Here is a 25,645-nt window from a genome sequence, read left to right on the forward strand (position 1 = left end):
TGAAGAGTCAAACATATTTAAAAAAATGACTGAACTGAAATGCTTTATAAAATTATGCTAAACCCTGGGGATAGAAATATAGGAAACATTTCCTGATCTTAAAGAATTAAAGGTTTAAGGGAGGGAGACAATATCTAAATGACTATGTATATATGTTGAAATGTGACAGTACCATGAATAACTTGATATTTCTTGTAATAGTGGGTGTATTTGTCTAGGGCCACATACGGTGTTGGGCAAGACCCATGGGAGTTGTCCACCCAGAGCTGATCCTAGGAAAGACCCCCAAAGCCAGATCATATCTCCCCTTGGGCAGAGTCAGGTGGGCTTCCCATCCTGAGAGTGAGTCAGTGATCAAGTTATCTAGTTGCCTCTGGCAAAGACTGACTAACCAACCAACAAAACCATAAATTATTAATACAATTTTAAAAGGTTCTAACTATATATAAGGGGAAGGGGTGGAGGTTTATCTGGGGCAAATGGCAGAGTGAGTTTAGGCAGTGCCTTGGGACCACCTAAGCTTATCTATATGAAATTTTTGCTTAGAGGGTGTAACCAGTGGAAGTGACTATGAAACTTATATGCTTCTTTATATTAAGAATGGAGTTATTTTGCTAAGGAAAGGGGTTGGGGGAAAAACATGCCGTACAGTTATATTCACACATAATATGGGGGATTTAGGAATTTAATTAAGTTGTGGAAACAGCTGGCAGGGCAATGTCCTAGGCTGTACCCAATGTTCTGTTCTCCATCTCCAATGTCCAGGCTTTTTGTAAGAGGGGGTCATATGTTTCATCTATCTATCTATCTATCTATTCATTTGTCTGTCTGTTTATTGTCTGTTTGTCTGCCTATCTATCTAGCTGATAAAATGGAAGTAATCTTATAGGGAGACCACCCTGGATACAGGCAGCCAGGATATGTCATGCACAATTCAGAAAACAGCTGGTCATCCATTTGGCTATAATGTCAGCATTGAAAGGGGAGTAATATAAATAAGGTAGAGAAGAGAGTCTAGAGTCAGATGTTAAAGAGCAAAATCATAGGTTTCTCAGAAATTAAAATTAGATGGGACTTTAGGATGATCAAGAGATCATAGATATACTATAGGAAAGGAAATTAGAAATCAGATATTCTAACTCTCTCATTTGATAGAGAAGAAAACAAAAGCCAGAAAGATGAAATGATTAGAACAGAGGTTCTTAATTTTTTGTATCATGGACTCCTTTCGACTCATGTAAAGTCTATGAATTTAAACTAGTGGCTTTAAATGCATTAAGTAAAATATATGTAATTACAAAGGAAGACTTTTAAAAATGTATTATCAAACTATTTGAAAAACAAATTTGTGATATAATGTCTAGCAATATTTACAAATAATTACAGTAATTTTAAAATAAAGAATATGTTTTAAAATAGCTACAACTATTATGTGAAATTATCTGTTATTTTTATTATTGACAAAGACACGGATATTATTTATTGTAATCTTGCCTACATTCATGAATTAAGGAAATGCCAAATTTTATTACAAAATCAGTGGAAATAAAATTGTACTTTTTCCCCATCAAAATTGACATAACTCCTTAAATCTGTTGACAAATCTTTTGGGGGTCTATGTACCTGAGATTAAGAAGTTCAGGATTAGGTGGACTTCATATAGGATGAATTCAAACCTAGACTATAAATCCAAAACATTGTAGCATTTGTTCTGTACCTTTTCTATTTGTCTAGGATTTAGAAAGGAAAAAAAAGAAATAGCCAACACAGACTTGTGTGATTTTAGGCAATTTCTTTAATTACTCTGGGTCTCAGTTTCCTCTTCTGTAAATGTAGGGGTTGGTCTAGATGACTTTCAAGATCCTTTCTAAATCCCAATTTATGATCTTTTAATTTCTACATCAGGAAATTATGGGAAGGTGTGGCTTCTGGGAATAAAGCATTTTTAGGTAAGAGCATTTATATTGTGACTACTATTTGCCAGTATTTTGTTCTTTTTTTTTTTTTTTTTTTGGTTTGTTTGTGTTTTTCTTAGCAAATATTATTTGATTTGATTCTCACAACAACCCAAAAATGCCGGTTAGCAAGTACTTCTTAAGCACTTACTATGTGTTAGGAATTTTGTTAAAAGCATTACAAATATATTTTTTTTTAACTCACAACAATTCTGTAAGGTGGTTGCTATTATTATCTTGATTTTACAGATGAGTATACTGAGGCAGAGCTTAAGTAATTTGTCCAGAGTCACACAGCCAGAAAGTGTCTTGAGATCAAATATAAAGTTGAGTCTTTCTAGCTCCACACTTACCTCTATGCCCACAATATGACCAACTGCTTCAAGCTTCCAGTGTGCCTGAGGAAACAATAGTAAATAGTTGTTTTACTGACAACTCTAAAATGATTTGAATCTGTTAATAAACTATACCCAAGATATAGTATATCTGGTTAGATAAGAATTAATCTGCTTTCCAATTAATAACTAAAAAAAAAAAAAACTAAAAATGAAACCTCCAATTCCAAACCTTCAGTTCCATGCTACCAGATGCTCCCAATGCTAATCCTTGGTTATGTAACTGATATTTCTTGCCTCTTTCCTCCCTATACCCTGTCTCTGTGCTGTCTGCCTTTATACACTTTTCACCTCTCATCGTGGTACTTTCTGTATACTTTGCCCCCAAATCCTCTGTGATCATTAAAGTGTGATACAGCCCTATTTCTTGCCACCATCATGATCTTTCCCAGAAAGAACCCAAAGACCCAGATTTGCCTGCCTCATTTCATAATTTTTAATTCCATAAATTATCAATTCGTATAAAAAAGACCATCTAAGCTTCAAATCACAACATAACTGTCACTGAATATTATCTTATCCAGATAATGAATAATCTTCCCCATCAGAGAGTAGGGCTACATTTGTATTAGAAGAATTTCTTGTCTCAACTAGCTCAAGTACAATGAGCTTACCCTGGTTACAAATTAACTGGTGACAGGTGCTCAACTCTAATAACTGATAACTTATTAGGAAGCTAAAATCGATCTAGGCTGCAGTCTCATAAACCAGGATAGCTAGATTGTACTTCCCACTCCCAGTTTGTTTGGTTTTTCCCTCCTCTTCAATCTGTCTCTCTCCACTCCCCATTTACCCACCCAGCTCCAATGATAAACATCTATAAATGAATGAATGGGAAGTCCTTGAGAGACTTCCCAACCATTCAAAGGTGTCCATACCTCAGTACATTTACCTTATCTAAATCCTCTCTCCTTTCCTCCTCCTCTCTTTCTCTCTCTGTCTCTCTCAGTGTCTCTCTGTCTCTCTCTCTGTCTCTCTCTCTCTCTCTCTCTCTCTTTCTGTCTCTCTGTTTCTCTGTCTGTCTGTCTGTCTGTCTCTGTTTCTGTCTCTGACTCTGCTTGTCTATCTCTCTGTCTGTCTGTGTCTCTCTCAGTCTCTCTCTCTCTGTTTCTCTGTCTCTCTGTCCCTCTCTGTTTCTCTGTCTGTCTGTCTGTCTCTGACTCTGCTTGTCTATCTCTGTGTCTCTCTGTCTGTCTCTCTCAGTGTCTGTCTGTCTGTCTGTCTGTCTGTCTGTCTCTCTCTCTCTCTCTCTCTCTGTTTCTGCCTCTCTCCTCCCTCCTTTCCATTTTCCTTCCCCTCACAATGATTGAAAGGCACACATATCCCAGGAGATTTACCTTGTCTACACAACACACACACACACATACACACACACACACACACACACACACACACACACACACACCCCAGTAGTCATATTCTTTGGTTATAAGAATTGAAATAGAACTAGATCTTACAGGCTAGCTCTACCTAGAGGTTTCTCCATTTTTCCTATGATACATCTTCCAGATTTCGAAAACTCTGGTCTTCTATTTAGTATCTTGTTAGGTGTCTTTGTTAAAGCATCTTAAAGGGTCCTAGGAGGGCAATTGAGCCTTCTCCTTCCACAGGAAGGAGAGAAATAATTAAGGTACTTTGCTTTTTTTTTTTTTTTTCTCCTTTCTTTTTCAGACCTGCTTTTCATTCTAAAGCTTTTCAGGAATCACCTTTTCCTCGTGCAATTCAAAAATGAGGAGAGAGGGATGTTCCAGGTTAATTTATAAATAATAGCTATTTACTGAAGATACAACACTTAAATTATAATCTGTCTGGAAAGTTGCATTATAACTAGGTGAAGGGTGTCCATCAGTGAGAAGTTCTATTCATAAGATGCCAAAGAAAAAGGAATAGAAAAGGTTTTGAAATGCTGTCATAAAAAAAAAAAAAAGATTGGGGGAGTGGATTGTCTGAGACTTCTACCTTGTATTTCCAAGATTAAGGCAGTCAGAGATTCCTAAAGTGAACAATCTATTATTGTCATCAGAAATTCAGATGAGGAGAAAGAAATGAAATGACATGGCATCAGTGAACAAATTGTCATTGTTATGATCACTCTAGAAGGTTTCAGTAAGTCTATAAGAAGGGGGCCTGGTATTTGCTGTCCATCCTAACCAGACTGGCTTATTGATTTTAAATAAGCCACTCTGAGTACATTGATAAAACTGTTATTAGATAAAAACGAATATTTCCCATTCCTCTGAAGCTAAATAGACTTTTTTGGGAGCAACCTAATTGAGAAGCAGTCTCAATTTAAGGACTTGAGAAGCAGTATAAAGGATTTACAAGAATGAAGAAATCTATTTGGTTTAAAGACTTGCAAATATGTATTGGGAATGGAAGGAAAGGAAAAAATGCTTAATGATATTCTTGCCCCCATAAATATATTCATGAGGACATAGCGTCATAGGATCACAGGATCTTAGACAGAGCTGGAAGGGCAGCTTTTATGCAGCCAGTAAGCTAAGAATCACTTTTAAAATTTAGATAAAATTTCATTGTATTTTTAAAAGTAAAAAATCATTCTTAGGTTGCATGAGCCAGTTTGCTGACCGCCAAACTAGTCCAATACCCCCAATTAACAGGTGAAAAATTAAACAACTTGCCCAAAATTACAAGGTGGCTTCGTGTGACTACCTCTTTATTGAATTTAATCAGAAATGGAACTAAAAATTTCTCACTTCTCCCCCTATACCATCCCTTTCCCCCTTTTGAGCTTTTAAAGAGTCCATCATTCAAAAATACTAATTAGAATTGAAAAACACTAAATGGCTACCTCTTTATTGAATTTAGTTAGAAATGGAACTAAAAATTTCTCACTTTTCCCCATATACCATCCCTTTCCCCTGTTTGAGCTTTTAAAGAGTCCATCATTGAGCCAAATGGAAAAATTTGACCCAAAGATCTGAAAACAGGGATATCTGAATTCTATCTCTTCCCTACCCTACCATTCTCTTCTCAAGGGCATCCTATAAATTTTCTGAGACTTGTTTTAAGGATCTATGAAATGGGGATGATAATACCTGTGTCCATCTCACCGGATTGTGGTACATCTCTATTAAGATAATATAGGATAAAATGCTTCGGGGGGAAAAAGTAAGAAGTTATTTAAAGTTAAGGTATCATTAGAATTCATTAAAAAGCTTTTCTTATCTTTTATCAATTTTAAAGGAGATTAGTTAAGCCCTGGAGTTCTTGATTGACTCCTGGTTTCCCTTCTCTCTCTTAACCTCTCTATCCTTCACTCAGCAGCCAAAATAATCTTTCTAAACCACAAGTCTAACTGTGTTGCTCCCAGACTCATGAACATTTTATAATTCTTTTCTGTTGCTAGAAAAAATGCTAACTCCTCCACTTCAATGAACTCAGGGTCATTTAATGCCCTTTTCAGTCTTGGGTCATTCTAACAAATAAGCCCTTCTATTCCAGTCAAACTTGCCCAGTTCCTCTTTCTTGAACCTTGTACCCCACCTCTTGCTGCTTTGCTTTTACAATCTATGACCCACGCCTAAAACCAACTCCAACCTTGCCTCTGCCTAACTCTGCTCATGGTTCGCCTCCTTCAAGAAGCCTTTCTAGATCCCCTTAGATGTTAGCGTTTTTTCCAAGAAAAAGCTGGATGGCCATTTAATGATTCTGGTTGGACTAGATAGCCCCTCAGTTCCTTGCCACCTCTGAAATTCTGTGACTTCTCTAGTCCTAGAGTGAGATTCTGTGGTTTATTCATAGAGAACAGAAGTGGGAGCAAAGTTTTGCTTTAAGACTTAGCTCAAATCCTACATCCTGAAGCATTTTCCCCACTCTCCCTCCCCTCCCTCTTGCTTGAGTTTTCCAAGATCACTCGGGCTTGCAGTCAGGGAGCCCAGAGTTTGGATCTCGCCTCAGCCTTCCTAGCTGTGGGTTATTGAGCATGTCTTATAACATCTCTCAGTCTCAGTTTCCTCGTCTGTAAATGACAGTGAGTGGAGGTTGTGAGCATCACCATTCCGTTTAGGTCATGGATAAGGCACTTTTTAATTCATTCCTTTCAATCATAGGTGGCTCTTCAGTACCCCATTTGGGTTTTCTTGGGAGAAATAGTAAAGTGTATTCTATTTCCTTGCCCAGCTCGTGTTACAGATGAGGAAATCAAAGCAAAGAGGTAGAATGACTGGCTCAGGGTCCCAGAGCTAAGACGTGTCTGAGGCCAGATTTGAACTCAGGAAAATGAGTTTTTCTGACTCCTCCAGACCAGGTGCTCTGTGAACTGTGACATTTAGTTGCCTTGTAAAACACTTTGCTAATCTTAAAGAGCCATATACATGCTATTATTGCTATATAATGTAGTATAAATAAGATATGTTACAAAGTATATTATATATAGTACTTTGTATGGTGTCTCCTCCATTAGAATGTGAACTCACTGAGGGCTGGAACGGTTTTTGCTTCTCTTTACAAAGTTACCAAGAATCAAATTTAAGTTTAATATCAGTAAACATTTTGCCAGAAACCCCAAGGTAGGCCAACCTGCCTGCCTCCAGAAATGGAAGGTTCCTCAGACTAAAACTCTTCAAAGAAAATCCTAGATAATCACTAATTCTAATTCAGGTAAGGGCCTCTGAGGCTCTTTAAACTCAGAGGGTCTGTCATTCTTCCTCAAATTAACATCTATATATCTGTATGTGTAGATGTTATAAACACTCCTTCTCCCTAATAAAGAAGAAGAAGAAGAGGAAGAAGAAAGGGAAGAAGAGGAAGAAGAAAAGAAAGAGGAGGAGGAGGAAAAAAGGAGGAAGAAGAGTAGGGAAGGGGGAAGAAAAGAAAGGAAAGAAAGAAAGAAGAAAGGAAGGAAGGAAGAAGAAGAGGAAGAAGAAGAAAGAAAGAAGAAGAAAGGAAGGAAGGAAAGAAGAAGGAAGGAAGGAGGAAGGAAGGAAAGAAAGAAAGAAAGAAAGAAAGAAAGAAAGAAAGAAAGAAAGAAAGAAAGAAAGAAAGAAAGAAAGAAGAAAGAAAGAAAGAAAAGGAGGAAGGGAGGGAGGAAGGAAGGAAGGAAGGAAGGAAGGAAGGAAGGAAGGAAGGAAGGAAGGAAGGAAGGAAGGAAGGAAAAGAAGGAAGGAAAAGAAGGAAGGAAAGAAGAAAGGAAGGAAGGAAAGAAAGAAGGAAGGGAGGAAAGAAGGGAGGAAGGAAGGGAGGAAGGAAGGAAAAGAAGGAAGGAAGGAAGGAAGGAAGGAAGGAAGGAAGGAAGGAAGGAAGGAAGAAGAAGAAGGAAAAGAAGGAAGGAAAGAAGAAAGGAAGGAAGGAAAGAAAGAAGGAAGGGAGGAAAGAAGGGAGGAAAGAAGGGAGGGAGGAAGGAAAAGAAGACCATAAGCTCCTTGAGAATGAGGACTCCTTTTGGTTTAATAGTTGTACCCACCACATCTAATATAGGAAGAAGCTTCCTTGTACATAGTAGGAGCTTCATAAATATTTATTGAAATTAGAATTAAGCTATCAGGGAAGCATTTTTATTCATCCCCTTACTATTTTTAACATATATATGCTCCAACAAAGTCATTTGTTGGGTCTTTTCCCTTCCACACTTTCCCCCTTCCAGGGAATGTCTATAAATTCATTCCTTTAAATAGCAACTCCAGATGGTAAGAATCCTCCACCAAATGTGTTCCCCAACACTTACCTGCTTGTTTATCTAGGCATGGGGTGCAACTCATGCCTGTGGTTTGGCTCTTAACTGGTTGGATGTCTATGGGCAGGACCCATGCCCCAGAGGGGATTCTCGGGACCAGTCAATTTGTTGTTCGAAGCAAAAACCCTGACGCTGCCTCTGTAAGAAAAATTCATGACAAGGGTTAAGAACAGATGAGGCAGGCATCAGCAGCCTCCAAGAATCACAAATGTACAAACAAGAGAACTAATTTTTCCCTACTGTTTTTATAAGAAGGAATGCTTTTTTCACACCAAGCAAACAGCAACTGCTTTAGTCTCATAAATTTGCATATCCCGAGTAATGTCAGTGTTCAGACAATCTCGATTAGGGGGCCTCCGGGTTCTCTCCCAGGCAAAAGGGGGGAAATAGAGCCCAAGACATCTGGCTGATTAAAGGAGAAAGTGGAGAGATGAAGTCCCTTCTTATTAATGTCCTTTGGATCTGTAGCAAGAGCCAAAGTCATCCTGTTGGATGTGTCCTGTGTTTTCAATTTCAGGAGAATTGCTCTCTCTATTATCATTTCCATAGATCCAAATTATAAAAAGACAAGGCAGCTGACAAAATATGATGATTGTCCCTTCAGAGACCATCACTGAGTTGTGCTCCAGGTGGGGGAACTGAAGCTTTGGGTATTTGCAAATTTTTGAACATGATATTTTGAGGAAACATACATATTTTGTAGAAGTCAGCTACACAGTGGCAATATATCTGAATGATAATGTATGTAGGAGTGAATTCAAATGAGAAAACTGAGGCAAACAGGATGAAGTGACTTGCTCAGGGTCACATAGCTACTAAGTATTTGAGACTTGAACTCATGAAATTGAATCTTCCTAACTTTATTCACCGTACTGCTTTGCTGCTCCCCACTAAAGTTGTAGAATGAAATTATTGGTTGAACTTGATGGCTTTTCAAGACACAACTAACTCTGTGATCCCAGGATTCCTCATTTTACTTTTTTTTCTTTTTTTTAAATTATAGCTTTTTATTTTCAAAATACATACATGGATAATTTTCGATATTCACCTCTACAAAACCATATATTCTAATTTTTTCCTCTTCCTTCCCCAAGTCTGCAAGTGATCCAATATATGTTAAACATGTGCAATTCCTCTGTGCATATATTTCCCCAAATATGCTGCACAAGAAAAATCAGATCCGAAAGGCAAAAAAAATTAGAAAGAAAACAAAAAGCAAGCAAACAACAACAAAAAGAGTGAAAATACTACGTTGTGGTCCATATTCAGTTCCCACTGCCCTCTATCTGGGTGCAGATGGCTCTCTCCATCACAAGACCATTGGAAATGGTCTGGGATACCTCATTTTAAATAAAACCGTGGCTTAGAGAGGTAAAGTCACTTAGCAACATCACACATTTAGTACATGGAAGAGTTGGCACTTGTACCCTAGTCTTTTGGGGCAGAACTCATACTTTTTATTCAATATGCCAACCTTTTCCCTATAAAGGGATACTAAATTTGTTCCTTTTCTCTCTTAGACCTTTTTTTTTTTTTTTTTGGCCTAATATTTCAGATTTAGTTTTATTTTTGTTACAATTATATCAGCATTTCAATTCAGGGAACTGAAAGCCCTATCAATTATTCTGTCCCCATATGCAACTGGAAGTATTTATCCTATGCCTTAGAAGTGTTTTGATTTTCCCTTGGTCAACTGAGCTTTGCCCTCAAATTACATTGTAAGTAGCATCTCTTAACCAGAAGTCTAACTGGTTTCTGAAAACACTGAATGTATTTTTAACACTTCAACTTTTATCATTCTAGGACTCAAAACATTCATCTTTCTACATTTATCTAAGATATTTTAGGACTTCTAAAAGGTTGCCAAAGAAAAGAATATACACTCATTTGAGGGAGCTAAAAGATGATCAACTCAGTGGGCAATTCATGCATTAGCAAGCATTTATTGCTTAAAAAGAATGTCTTGCACCCATTATGTGCTAGACATAATATCAAACACTGGGACTATAAAGAGGAATATAGAATTTCTCGCCATCTCGGAGCAGTGATATCCATGAAATATTGACGGAAGGAGAATACCAACAGCATACACGTATACAATACATATATATTATACAGTAGAAAGAGTCAGTAGAGTAGGATTCAGATCCTAACTCCATCTATAACTTCGGACTAATGGATTCATAGCTCAAGACACCCTATTTCCTTATCTATTGATGGTTTTTGAGATCTTCCAGATCTAAATCTATAATAGTGTGATCCTAAACATGAAAGTTGTTTTGTTTTGCTTTAGAAGTGTGAAACACTTGAACTCAAGGGAACCTGGAAGCGCCCTTTTTGGATCTGGACTTCTAAGGGCTCTAGAGATTCCCAGAGAAAGAGGGGATTCAGAGGGCATTCTGAATCCTGGAACCCCATTTTCTGGGAAGCCATGGAATTTGTGCAGAAAAAAAGAGAGTGTTAGAAGCACATGGGCCAGCCTTGGTTAATTTTGACCTCATTAGGTTTTGCTATCCACTCTTCCCCTCACCCACTCACCCTCAAGCCCACTCCCATCCATATTAAAGTCAGGCCTGGAAAGAAGCTCATGATTCAGTCTCATTAAAGGAAGTAATTCTCTCTATGTTATGCTCAAGTTGTTATCATGCTTGGTAGCCATTGAACCTTGAACTAGTCCGACTGAACCTCTCAGGGAAGTAGTGAAAACTCCTTGAACCCTGAATTTTCAAATTGAAAAGCCCATTTAAACAAAATAAAAAATGGACCAATCACTTTCAGGGCAACATTTACGACTGTGAATCTCAGTGCTTATTTAAAATTACCTTTGCACAATGAAATGTGGTTAAAGGTGGAATGGCTTCATACTTAATGTTAATTCACTCAGATCTTAAATGGGAACCTTTTTTTTTTTTTAAAGCTAAAATCTGCCTCTCCCCCAAACACTTCACAGTCTGTGATTTCACTGAAACACAAATCTTGCCATTGTTGCGTGATGGGAGCAAACAGAGAAATGAGGAATTCAGTAATGACTCTTAAATGCATCCTTCTTCCCTTAGCAAAGGAAGCCACAGCACAATGTCTGCCCACTACCTTCCCACAGTCCTGATTCTGTAATTGTGTTTCACCAAGGAGAGCTTAAAGCATTCACAATTCAGTGAATTGCCCTTTATAATCATCTCTAGTCCTGCTTCACAGACTTTTCTAATGATGCTGAAACTGCTATTTATTTTAAGCAAAATCAAGAGGTTAGCTGGTTTCTATACCAAGGGATGCCCTGGATAAAGTGCTGGACCTGCAGTCAAAAAGACCTGAGTTCAAATTTATGTCATACCTTGTGTATCCATGGTTGAATAATTTAACCTCTCTGTCTTAGTTTCCTCATCTGTAAAATAGGGGCAATAATAGCACCTACCTCCCAAGGTTGTTGAGAGGATGAAATTAGATATCTATAAAGCACTTCATAAAAGTAATTGTTATTAGCTGTTATTATCTTTATCCAATAGTCTTCCTTCATCTGTAACAATGTCCTACGCATAAATTGTAAATACATTTCAGCAAAATTTCACTGTAAAAGGATTGACCCAATCCCTGAACTTGGAACTAGGACAACACCTAATTTTTCAAAGACCAAAGGCTAACTTTCCTAATGTTTGAGATTACTGGGACAGGATGCTCTGTCCTTTCTTTAGTAATGTAACTATGATCCAGGAAGTTTTGCCTCACATTTTTATCATCTTGTAGAATTCCTAACTTCTTCCAAAGCACAGCTCAGATGGCCCTCCTCCTCAAAGCCTTTTCTGATCCACCCATTTTTTAGTACTTTTTCCTTCTTGGGATTATTTTTATGTTAATTGGTATATGTCTTAAATACAGTTAACTAAATACTTGTTATAACTTTATCAGAATGTAAGCTCTTGGGAGGACAAACCCTATATCTTTTTTTCATTTCTTTTCATTTTTATATCCCTGATTCTTAGCTTTTCAGCAAGTGAAAAAACTAGTTATCAAATGACAAAAGAGTACATTAACCTTCTCTTCTATTATATCACCACATGCTGAGGTAATAAAATAAAAATAATCTATATTCTTCATCATATATCTATACAGGAGAGGTGAGTAGTTATAATTTAATCGCATTGATCTTTTTTAATTTCCAGGGAAATAGGTAACATGTAGTAAAAACCACTAGAGTAGTAAATACAACCAATGAGTTGGACCATTTCCAACCCATATTGAAATGTCATATATGCAAGTATTATGTCAATGAATTCCAAATGGTTTTCATAATTAATTTTTAAAACTTTTAGTAAAATTCAATTCCAATTTTCTTTTTTCAGCAAAAAAAAATCATTCAATTTTTGATCTTGTGTTGAAAATTCACTCAGTCTTACTAAATATTTTTAAGTACTGAATATGTGCCAGGGACTGTGCAAAGTGCTAAAAATACAAATCCAAGCAAAAAGACAGTCCCTGCCCTAAAAAGTTTACATTATGATGAAGAAGAAGACCTATAAGAAAACTGAAAAAGGAGTTAGAAATGAGGGAGTACCCAGAATAGGGATATGATGGAGAAGTCCAGAGAAGAACAGCTGGTATATATGTATATGTATATGTATATATACAAATGCATATATACATGTACATACATATATGTATGCAAATTTGTGTCTAATGGTGGTCATCTCTAAAGCAAGGGAACGAGGAAGAGGGGAGACAAGAAAATGAGAAAAAAAAAGAAAATTACATAATAACTTTATTATATATTTACTAGGAATATCAAGTTGTATTTAATAGATTTGACATTTCATGTGCCATCATCTTTTTTTATTATTATTATATTACAGTATGGAAATGCTTGTTTTATTCAATAAGTTTTTTTTTTTTTTAAGTCAGGTCAGGTATTGCCTTGGTAAGATATGTTCAATGAATTGTACCTTTTGTAGAACTGTGATGAAATAAAATGTAGTATGATGGATTAAAAAAAAAAAAGAATAGCCTGATGGGAACTGAAGAGATGGCTGGAGAAAGCACCCTCTGGGAGGGCCTTCCAATCAGAGGGAAAAGTCCCAAGGGCAGAGTTCCATTGCTGAAAGGATCTTCCAGGATGAAGAGCTTTCTGGGACATAGTGAAGTTCAACAATCACAGCATCATACAGGGAAAGCTGGAAGATACTTTAGAGGCTATCCAGTTCAACTACCTCATTTTACAGATGAGGAAACTAAGATCCAGAAAGGTCAAGTGTAATCACAACTATGTAGCTAGTAAGTAACAGAGATAGAGTTCTGAGTCCTTTGACTCCAAACCCTTTGTTCAATGGCTTCTTACTTGACCCATGTTCACAGCTTTTCATTTGCTAATGAAAACAGAAATAGAGCAATACTCAATCTACTTTCTTGCTTTCTCCATTTTGCTGCTTTTAGAAATCCATGAACAACTTCTTAATTTCTAGACCATTTCTTATCTATCTTAACTTTTACTGTCAGAGATATGTTTTTGACCATATTGATTATAAATTGATTGTAAATACAAATAAGGTAAAGTGGAAAATATTACTTAGCAAACACTAATATTTTGAAGGATAATAGGCAATAAATAATAAACATGCCTAAAATTAAAAAACAGAAAATTAATTATAAACAATTTAATTAAAGAAAAAAAATGAATACTCTTGTGACTACAGAGATTGCATAATCTGGAATAGATAGTCCCATCAAAACAGAATATGCCTCTATTTTGATCTTATACCATTAAGTATTACAAGATATTGTTCTATGCTCAGTTTCTATTACACTACTTTTCAGTTTTCCCAAAAATTTTTTATCCAAATAATGAGTTATTGTCCCCAAATTTTAAGTCTTTACACTTGTCAAATACAAGATTACTATATTTATTTGCTGCTGCAAATTGTCTATATACTCTATTCCATTGATCTGTTTTTCTATTTCTTAGCCAATACCAGATAGTTTTGATAATTACTGCCTTACAATAGAGTTTCAGATCTGGTGCTTTTAAGCTTCCTTCCTTTACATTTTTCTTTTATATTTATTTTTATATTCTTGGGTTTTTTGTTTTTCCAATGAATTCTGCTATTACTATTTCTAATTCAATAAACTATTTTTCATAATTAATAAACAATTTAAAAATAATTATTGAACAAATTTTAAACTAATTCCTAGTTTAAAAAAAAAAAAAACTTCTAGCAGAAGGTTAGGGAAGAAAGCCAAAGGGATCCATTATTTTATACTTTGGCAAGATACATTGAGTAATTTAAGCAATAAGAACCAGGGATGAAAGCAGTATCACCATTGTATTTAAAGAGTAATTTCTCCTTTTCCTCCAGTGGTTAGATAGGCATTTGCCATTAGTTCTGAGGTATTTTTTGTTTGCTTTCTTTCTGTCTTTTTTATTGCTGGCTATTTGTAATGAACCAAGATGAAAATTCCGTCCCAGAGGACCAAGAAAAAGACCGATTAACAAGTAACAAGAGACAAGGGACACTTCTGGTTAGTGACTCTTGAAAATCTGTCACGACCTTTGTGGAAAAGAAAATGAGCTGGTAAATCATTGTATTTTTTTTTTAATCAAGTGATCATATCCTACTCCAGGGATATATATATTTTTTCCCATAGGGAAAAACAAATCCTCCTACTGTTTTTATTTTTGTAAACCCAAGTATTTTTCATGCTATAATGATAGCTTTATGAACATATCAAAATCCCAGGATATTCATCACAAAGAAACAACCAACCCCCTCCCACCCCCCAACCCCCTTACTCCCTACAGCAGGTCTAACTCCCTGATTGCTCCTACATCTGCTTTTGCAAGAGGAACAGGTGCACGGTTTTTTCATGGGTCACAGTTTGGCCCTCTCCCTCCTACTGGCGGAGCAGAGAGAACTAGGGTTCCGGGCCAGGATGGTGGCAGCCTTCCAATGGCTAACCGGGATTTTTACATTCAGAGGAAGCATGGGGCATCGATGGGCTGTCTAAACGCTAACAAGATAAGAGGGCGATTGATCTTTGTATTAACCCCTTTCCCCAGGCAGGTGAGATCCTTCCCTGCCCTCCTGGGCTCAGCCATGCTGCTCATTTACAAAGCTCATCCAAGCACCATTGTGGCTTTTCAAGTTGTCTCAGCTTATTCTTGAGCCACTAGCATCACTGGCCCATTTCTTGCTTTCACACAATCATCTCCCGCTAGCAAACACATCTGCCCCTCCCCGGCCCCATCACCCTTCTCACATGCAGTCAGGTGAATCTTGTCCACATGGAGTTAAACTGAAGAAGAAGCTCTACTGGAACACTTAAAACTGAGCTTTGTCTTCATCTGTATTCTTTTCAACATTTTTCTTAAATCAACAAAGATTATTATTTAAATCCAATATAAATATATTTATATATATATATTTGTATTTATATATAATAATATAAATATATGTATATTTATAAATATATAAATATAAAGCATGCTTTATAAATCTCATTTAAATTACTTGATGATGATTAAGTTTTCTGCATCCTATTTAACAAAATCGTGTAACTATTATTTTATTAGTTAATTAAGCAAGAGGCAGTATAGTTTAGTGGATAGAGAACTGTCCTTAAAAGTTAAGAAGTTGGAGTACCAGCCCTAAAGTCAGGAGGACCTGAGTTCAAATCTGTCCTCAGACACTTAACACATCCTAGCTGTGTAAGTGGGAAAGTCACTTAACCCCAATTGCCTCAGAAAAAAAAAAAAAAAAGTTAAGACTGGATTTCAGTTAATATCTTTGAAATATCCTGAGCAAGTCCTTTAAAATCTGTTTGCCTCAGTTTCCTCATCTTTAAAATGGGGATAATAATAGTAGCTACCTCTCAACATAGCTGTGAGGATCAGATGAGATAATTATAAAACAGTGCCAGGTACAAAATAAACACTATATGAATGTGAGATATTATTGTAATCACAATTTTTTTTTTTGGTAAAGGAAGTTTCCTCACTTGGTCATTCCCCAGGAAGTAACTGGGTAGTCTTCTTATTATATCAATAATTCATTGGAATAATTCCTTTCTTCTTTTAGGTGACAAATCATTTACTTTCTCTGAACATCTCATCTGGTCCTGAGGAACATGAAGCCTACTAGACCCAGGTAAATAATCTATCCTCAATTTATTTTTTCTTGAGAAGAAAGCAAAGTTCTACTAGACTTTTTCTAAATCTAAAGCTTTATGAACATATCAAAATCACAGCAGGAAGGCAACACAATAATTGTATAAATATATATGCATATATTTAATTTAACATGTATTTCTACCATGTTTAACATATATTGGACTACTTGTCATCTAGGAGAGATCATGGAGGAAAGGGGGGAAATTGGAACACAGGGTTTTGCAAGGGCTAATGTTGAAGAATTGTCCATGCATATGTTATGAAAAATAAAAAGCTTTAATCAAATAAATAAATAAATTTTAGCAGGAAGGAAGAGATTTTATTAATGAAACAAAAATGTATATTTGTTACAAGGCTTATGTTTTTCTTTTTCTCTTTTAAATGGGATGTAGCTTTGCATAAGAGGCAGAGAAAAGAAACATCAATTAGATAGAAAAAAAGGAACAAAAAGAAAAAAAATTTCATTTTTCAATTATCCAATAATTTTGAAACCCAGGTCAAAACTCTGTGACTTTGAGAGCATCGCCACAACTGGATGGGCAGGAAACCAAGGTGCTATGTTCTATCCCCTTATGCACAATGTGTTTTGTGTGTGTGTTGGGCTATTCCTTAGCCTCAAGGTCACCCCTGAACCTTGGATAGCAATTTTATAAATACATGCCTTGGTCACAAAGGAGACCAAACTAGAACAGAAAAGGAGACAGAAGGAGAAGTAAATGCCACAAATGTATCATCACTTCTAGAAAAACAACTTTAAGAAAATTAGATTCAAAATTAGATTGGCAAGCCAATAAAATATATAAAGCTAAGAAAATCAAAGCATAGACCTTGCCCTCCAGTAGCTTACATCCCAATATATACCAGTGGCAAAATGTAGTTAAGTAGAAAAGAGACTTGCTGTGAAAATCTGAAAAGGGAGAATTTGTTTTTGGCTGTGTGGTGGAGTAGATAAGGGCAGACTTCACAGGCAAATAAAGTTTCAGTTTGATTTGGGGCAAAGGCAAGAATTTCAGTAGACACAGTTGAACCCATTCTGGACATGGGGACGGTTTGAGCAAAGGTGATGGGCAGAATGAGATGGAAGGGAGTTGATGAGACAAATGGGATTGGATGCCACGTAATGAAGGAGAAATACCATGAGAAAAGGCTAGAAAGCTAGGTTATGGTTATATTTTAGAAAGCCTCAAATGCAAGTCTAGGTAGTTTAAACTTTATTTGATAAGCAATAAGAAGCTGCCAAAAGCTTTCAAGTAGAGGAACATTATGATCAAAGCAGTAGATTAGGAAACTGTGACAAATGTCGTCTTCTACAAAACCCAGAATTGTGTGCTCCTATCTAGAAGCAGTGGGAAAGACTCTACTTTATCCTATACCTGAGAAGCTCTAAAAGGGAAAAAACAAAACAAAAGGAACTTATGTTAAACAATCTCCTTTTCTCTTCAACACATCGAGCTAATAATTCATGTCTTGGGGCCTCACAATGCCATTTCTAATCACTGACTGGGGGGTTGTCTCGGTCACATTGAGACCTGTTAAAGACAGCTTAAAAATGCTAAGTTCTCCTGATGCATCCAGAGCCATCACCAGGGTCCTGATCCATATCTTGCCGCTGGACCCAGATGGTTCTGGAGGAGAAAGGGAGGCTGGTGACTGTGCACAGCCCTACCTCATTCAGATCAAATTTACTTGAACATCATGGTGTCACCTCCCTGATGTCCTGGTCCTCTGAGAGAATAAAGGACAAATAACAGCAACAACCACATTATAGTGACTCCAGATGAATATCTCATGTCTTTAGTTCTCTCTTGAATGAGTAGGGAGCTAGTCACTCAAGAACTAGTCAAGAAAACCTCCTCTCAGACATTTAACTAACGTGTGATACTAGACAAATCACTTAACCTCTGTGCCTCAGTTTACTCATCTGTTAAATGGAAATAATCATACTAATTACTTCCTGCTGTTGTTGGGCTGATCAAATAAGATGATACATATGAAGTACTTTGTCGATTTGTTATTAATTACTGCTTATTCTATCCTACCTAGATGAGGTCTACATTTCTTCTTGACTAGACTCTTATAAAAGCCACCTAATTGGTCTTCCTGATTGTAGTTTCCCATCCTTTTTAATACCTCGTTATGATCATACTATAGTTAACATTCTACATTGTGGGGATTAGAGGTATGTGTTTCCATAAGCTGGCAAATTCGTGTTAAAAATTTTAGTCCTCCCTTCATACCAGAGAAGAAGTCTAAATTAGTATGGCATTAAAAGATAAAATATGTTGATAATATATAATGATATATATGTATATGTATTATGCATTTCTGAGTTTGTAAGCTTTTTTCTGTGTCATCTGTAGTTTTCATAAGTTTCCCAAAATTTCATTGTGAATTTCCCAAAATTTCAAATTGTAAAATTTGAATTTCACAAATTCAAATAATTGCATTTAATTTCTTATGTAAACCCATAATATGTCAAAATCATAATATGGAAAGTCATGATGTGGAAGGAAAAACTGTACTTCCATTAAATCCTTTATCTGATACAGCCCATTGTACCAGTCTTTATAGATCTTGACCCTATCATCCAACATACTTAATAGTCATCTCATGTTTGTGTTCCATGAGAGACTGTAATGTGTGATAGAAAGAACTCTGTATTTAGGGTCAAGCATGCTGCCTCTAACACCTTTTATTTCATTTAACTTGCTGAGTCTTGGGTTCCTCATCTATAAAATGGGGATAAAAATCCCTATTAGTACCTGTCATGTAGGATTATGATGAGGATAAAAAGAGATCATGTATGTAAAAGTGCTTTACAATCCTTAAAGCACTACATTAATGTCACTCATTACTAGCATGAGAGTTATTATGTTATATCCAATAGAAAGCTCTTCTCAAAGTCAGAGACTTGAGTTCATGTTCTGTCTTTGATATATACTGACTATATGATCCTGGGCAAATCTCTTAATCTCTCCATTCGGTAGGCGACTCTCTAAAACTACAAATTGAAGAGAAAGTACTGACCTACATTGGAAGAGCGAATTTCCTCACCTGGCACTTCCCCATGCTAGTGAAATCCCCATTCCAGCCCCTGTGCTATTATCCAGAAAGCTGCAATGTATTCTTTCTAAGACTGGCTTCTTGTTTATCAATAAAATCATGTTGAGTGAGGACATTCCACTAACGACTCTGGGTTAACATCAATCCCTTTATCATTACTCTTTGGATCTGGTCCTTCATTCAGTTTTTAATTCACCCGTTCTCCACTTCTATCCATCTTTTGTATAGGAATATTTTGAGGAACTTTGTCGATTGCTGGGCTGAGATCTCTGGATGTTATTTCTACAGCATTTCCCTGATCTAACTGCCTAGTAACCATGTCATTTCTATTAAATGCCATCCTGTTAGATTGGGCTCATCATTCCAGCCTGTCAAGACCTTTTTGGATCTTGACTCTGTCCCTAGTGAATTAACTCTCCCTTCCAGCATCATGTCATCCACAGATTTGTATTTTCATCCAAGTGTCTGATTTTTTAAAAGCCATTGATAAAAATTTCCCTTTTGGCAGTCTGACTTCTAAAAGAAACACATTATACCCCGAAAGGAGATTTGTTATACCTTTCATGTAAAAGCCAGGAGGAAAAATGTGCCAGCAACCTCTTGCCAGTTGAAGGGGTCACTTCTAGCCCTAGGTGATCTGAAATGTAAAGGGACCTGTGAGCAGGGGTGACAGCTAGTAGAGTTCCAAGGGTAGTCAGAGCCTCAGAGAGGAAGTCTGCTGCCCTTTCAGAAACATGCAAATATCAGTTGGCATACTTTTAAGAAGGAAGAAATGGAACCTACAAAAACAAAAGGTCTTTCTAGGGTAGCTGAGACACTTCTCCTAACAAAAAGCAAATGGAAGGCTCTAATTGGTATGCGCTGCTAATGAACCACAAGTCAATTAGTGACTTCCCTTCTCTAGGAGAATTTCCCAGAAGTTCCTCTTCCTCCACCAAAAAAAAAAAATGAAATAAAAATATTCGTTCAGGCCCATATTGTTTCTTTCCTGGACTATTGTAATAGTTTCCTTTTTGGTTTTCTTTCCTCAAGTGTCTCCCCTTCCAATGCATTTTCCATAAAAATGATTTTCTTCAATACAAATCAAATCATATCTCCATTGCCACCTTTCCTACTCCTCCCCAGAAATTCCAAAGGCTCAAAATTTCCTTTAAAATCAAATACAAACTCCAGTTTGTCACTGAAAGTTCTTCACAACCTGCATCCTCCCTATCTCCTGTATTAGTCCTTTCTACCTCTGGCACTTGATGCTTGTAAGACCTGAGGAATCAATTTATCTTTAGCCTCTTCAGTTTCTCCATCTGTAAAATAAAAGCATTTCAATCCTCAGTCATTACTCCACTCAGTGGAGTCAAAACCAAGTAGAAATAAGGATTCATAAACCATATATAAGGATCTCTGCTGGTGCATATTAACTTAGAAAAGCACAGATTAACATTATCTATGTTCTATTGTCTTTGTTGGAGAAGGAAATGATAAGCATAGCTGCCTTTGAAGAAAATATCAAATGGGGATATGAAGATTCAGATATCATTGAAATGACTAAAATAATGAACAAAAATTTTCTATTGTATTTTTATTTATTTTGTTAAATATTTCTCAATTACATTTTAATCTAGTTTCAGTTACACTTAGGAGAACTGTAGCCTCCAGAGAAGTGTTTGGCATCTGTGATCTTGATTTTTTTTTCCAGTTCTAAATCCATGAGTCTATAATTCAAATAGTCCATAGTCCCATCATACTGGCCTACAAGCTACCTTTAGTAGCTCCATCTCCAGTATTCATGCCTTATAATGGCTAGAATCTCCCAGGTCCAGAATGCATTCTTATCTCTGTCTCTTAAAATTCCTGGTTTTCATCAGGACTCTCTTTGTGCACTCTCTTCATCCCTAAGTTATTTTTTTCTCCCCAAACTGCCTCATATTAATTTTGTTGCTATCCTATACATACATACATATACATATATGTATGTATATGAATGTATAATCTTTCCCCCCTACTTGAATATCTAATCTCCTTGGGGGCACAGATTATGCTGTGTCTTTGTATCCACAGTACCCAGATGCTGAATATATTCTTGTTATTTGCTAAGAATGATAAAAAGAGCATGTGGAAGGATCTTTTAAAAGTTACCAGATCACCCTCCAATGTGCTAGCCAAAAGTGTGGTTTTTAACTCTGTCAGCCTCCTTTTTCTTCCCAGGAGTAAGAGATCATAGGGAAGCTCCAAAGTCATCCTGAACTAATAGAAGAGTAAAGACCCAGCTTCTGGATCTAGAGAATAACACCTATCAGTTTAGTTACTTTGATCAAATTCCTTAACCTTTTACAACCTTGGTTTCTTGATCTCTTAAATAAGTATGAGGATATCTGTCCTTCTTCAAAGGGATGTTGGGAGGTCAAAAAGCAATGTGGAAGTTCAAAGTTTCATGATTATCACGATATATTGTGGGCTAGGATACTAGAGGAACCAGGAAAGCATAAGTGAACTCTCTCGCCTCCCCCTCACACTCTCATAGAAATTCTTATTACATCAACCAGGGCTTCTATAAGCACAGAAACTATATGGGGCACCATTGGGCAGTTCCAGCTAACTACACTCCATAGGTGGATTGATCTGGGACCCAGTTGTGAGCCCTTTAAACCAGCCAAATGTTAAAAGTACCTTTAGAACTTTGGCACACATCTCCAGAAACCACAGGGAACCTCCTCACTGACTACTTTAAATGTCCCTGCCCATAGGTTTTATTTTTTCTTTTGTGAACTGCTTTTTAACTGCCTTGGGAACTGCTTTTACCTGTAGGTATTTGTATATATTTTTATTAAAAGGCTCTGAGTAATCCATTTTACCAGATATTGAACCACTCCTGGTACAAATAGCAAACTTTTATTCATTCAGAAGCAATGTGTTATAGTGAGTAAAACACTGGCCACTAAGTCAAACACACCTGATTTTTTATTCCACTTCCAACATTGACTAGCGGTGTAACTTGGGCCAAATTACTTAATTTCTGTGGACCTCAGTTTCTTCATCTATCAAATGAGGGAAGCAGATGATGAATGCTAATGTTGCTTCTTACTCTAAATCTGTGAACTATCTGTTATCCCTCACTCTTTTGTCATGACTCGCTTTGCTTCCTCTTTTGGTCCTACACAGTAGATAAACCTATCATCAGCAAGCATTAATTAACTATCTATTTTGTGTCAGATCCCAAAGGAAAGAGGGGAAACAAAGACATATGATGGAGAATGAACACAAAAGCATCAAATGGTCCATGGACTGCTAAATCTCAGAAATCTCAGAATGAGTGTTGAGACTCCAAAGAAAGGGTTGTACTTGTTGCTGTTGTAATTTTTGTATGTGGTTTTGCCGATATTAAAAAAGATGAGGATAAGGGAAAGGATAGAACTATAGCTTTTGGAGGATGGGACAATGATAGAAAGCAACCCCCCCCCTCATTGCACTCATTTTCTGCCAGAAAGAATAAGTTTTGGACAATAAAAGAGAGAATAAAAGAGGCGGATAGAGTCATAATTTGGAAGAAATTTTAGAATCCATCTAGTCCAACCCTTTCATTTTTGGATGGGAAAAGTAAGGTTAGGATGATGAAATGACTCTCAACCAGAGTTATACAGAGAGAAAGGTCAGAAGCAGGACAGACTGAAAATGCTCTGGCTCCAAACTTAATCCACTGCACCATGAAATTCAAGATAAGAAGTAAAAGAGAAAAAAATATTACCTAGCATCTCTTAATGAGCTCAGATCCTTGAATCCAGGAAAACTGTATATCAGTATATCACATGAAATAAATAGCAAGTTTGATTAGGGATCCACTATTGGTGATCTGTGAAAGATCAGGAATAGATTTCTGTAAACTATATACCATCACATTTGACTTTAATTCCTGACAAGATTCTAGATAGTTATTTTTAAAGGAATGGCTGGTAAACATCTATAATAGGAAGCAATGATCACTAAGAGACCATATGACTTTAACAAGGATGGATCTTGCCAGATTTTAAAAAGGAGACATCATTTTATAGATCCAGGGATTTTAATGACATACAAACAGAATATGAGTCAACAATGTGATATGGGAGTCAAAAGAATTAATGAAATCTCAGATGGTATAAGAGAAGTGAAGTGTCAGGGGCTAGAAAGGTAATAATCATATAATTGTCTATCCCAATCTAGGAATCTCTTGTCAGTTCCACTTCTAGGGTATTGTATTCAGTTCTGAGAATTATATTTTAGGAGGGATATTAATAATTAATTATTGATTGGTTGATTGAGACAAAGTAAAAAAAAATTGAAGAATCTATAGATCATACCATATGAGCACTGAGTTGAAGGAACTGGGGATATTTAGCCTCCAGGAGATAAGAATTGGACGCGAAGGGATTCATAATAGCTATTGTCAGGTTTATTTGAAGGGCTTAGATACAAGAAAACAATTAGCCTTTTTCTTATTGACACTAAGATTCAAAATCAGAATCAGGTATAGAAATAGGAAAGAAATATTTATTTATAGCTATATTTGTTTAAATCTATAAGATAGATTTAATAAGGAAAAGCTTCCTAAGATTTAGACCTGTGGGGGGAAAAATGGAATAACTGTCCTTGGGATACCCTCTCTAGGGGTTTCTCTCTCTAGGGGTTTTTGAACCAAGCCTGAATCACCTGTTGGGAATGTTTATGCTCAGACCTGAGTTGATGTAGGAGGTTTCAAAAGTCTGAAATTTAGAAAGTAAAAAAAAAAAAAAAAAACACCACCCAGATGTTCTTCATTGTTCTAACTTCCAATTTGGGGACACATAATAATAATATTTCTTTATTTTCCTATTTGGGAAAATGTTCATAAAACAATAAATAAAAGTATAACTAGGAATATATAATCCTAGGAGAGTAAGGCAAGTAAGTGTTAGAGCTGAAGGGATAATGTTAGGGATTAATACAATGCTTCAGTGTAATCCTTTAAAAAATTAAAATTAAGTTTTATGTTAAAATATTCCAGTATGATTTTTTTCTGGGGTCTTTATGCTATAAATAATTTTGATTGCTATGGTAATGTGAGAAATATGAATGGATAATATCTATTCCCTGTAACCAGCATTTTAGGAGAGTGTCATGGTTAAAAATAGATGGCTGGGAAACAGAACTTCTGGGTTTTATTCCCAACTCTGCAGCTGAACTCTTTAAGTGATCTTGAGCAATTAGCATCAATGTGATGAAGTTTTTCTCATCTACCATTTGAGGGAATGATGAAGGGGACTTAACTAAGAAGAACAGAGATTTTTTTTTTTTCTTGAATCCTTCTGGTCCATACAAATTTTAGTACTCAGTGACACTTTGGGTATAAAAGTACTTTTATCCCAGAAGCTCCAATAATAGCAATGGATAGAAATTGTAAAGACACACATTTAAACTAGATAGCAAGGAAAATCTCCTAAGAATGAGAGGTAAATAAAAGTGGAAGAAGCCTTGTGGGGATGTGATAAGTTCTGTCTCTTTGGAGACCTTCAATCAAAGATTGGATGACCTCTTGTCAGCTTTGCCACAGAGCATTCTCTTTCAGGAATATAGTTTGGAGTAGATGGTCCTCTAAAATGCTAGGATTCTTTGATCTCTGCCCTCCCCCCGCTTTTTTTGTTCATTCTCACCTTTTCTTATCCTCTGTTTTCCATGCTTATCATTCCTTATTTCTTATATGACCTTCCCTCCCATAAACTAATGCCTCATAATGCTTTAAGTACTTTTCTCACAACTAATCTGGAAAGGGTCTCATTAAAGTTAATCTCCCAGAAGGGAAGTGGAGAACCATCCTGCCAACAATCTAATACCAATAAATATCTATCTTCTTCCTCCCATTAGCCTTGAGGTGGGGGGAATATGTTTGTGTTTTTTTCTTCTTTGTATCCTTAACACTTAGCATAATGCCCGACACATAGTAGACATCTAATAAATACTTGTTGGTTGAGTATGTGATTCCTAGCATTAGAAGCAGAATTTAAACCCAAGTCTCCTGTATCTAGCAATCATTCCATGACACTGTTTCCACCAGTTTATTTCCATCAAGTCCTTTCCGTGATCCTCACCAGAAAAAGAATAACAATAAAAAAGGATAAAAAGAATTAGATTAGAATCAGGGATCCTTAACCTAGGGTCTATATGTTTTTTAAAAATATATATTGTAATGGTTCTATTCCAATATAATTGGTTCCTTTTGTAATCCGATGTTCTTGCTTTTATGCAATTTCAAAACCTTATTTGGTAACAGGGTCCTTAAGCTTCATTAAGCTGTTAAAGAGATCTACTACATGCAAAAAAGTTAAAATCCCTGATGATCTCTAAAATTCTTTAAACCTCTAAATCTATGGTTCTTTGC

At 36.3% G+C, this 25,645-nt stretch overlaps 1 long non-coding RNA gene across 1 annotated transcript in view; it reads left to right on the forward strand.

Annotated features, from left to right (window-relative positions):
- Nucleotides 1-25,645, forward strand: part of LOC127563009 (uncharacterized) — a 366,036-nt gene that overhangs the window by 172,690 nt on the left and 167,701 nt on the right. Inside the window, exon 2 of the long non-coding RNA XR_007953861.1 lies at nt 16,106-16,174. This is a non-coding gene — a long non-coding RNA (uncharacterized LOC127563009). The remainder of the gene's footprint in view (nt 1-16,105; nt 16,175-25,645) is intronic.

The sequence above is a fragment of the Antechinus flavipes genome, chromosome 4 (assembly GCF_016432865.1).
Source record: "Antechinus flavipes isolate AdamAnt ecotype Samford, QLD, Australia chromosome 4, AdamAnt_v2, whole genome shotgun sequence".
NCBI classification, from domain to species: Eukaryota; Metazoa; Chordata; class Mammalia; order Dasyuromorphia; family Dasyuridae; genus Antechinus; species Antechinus flavipes.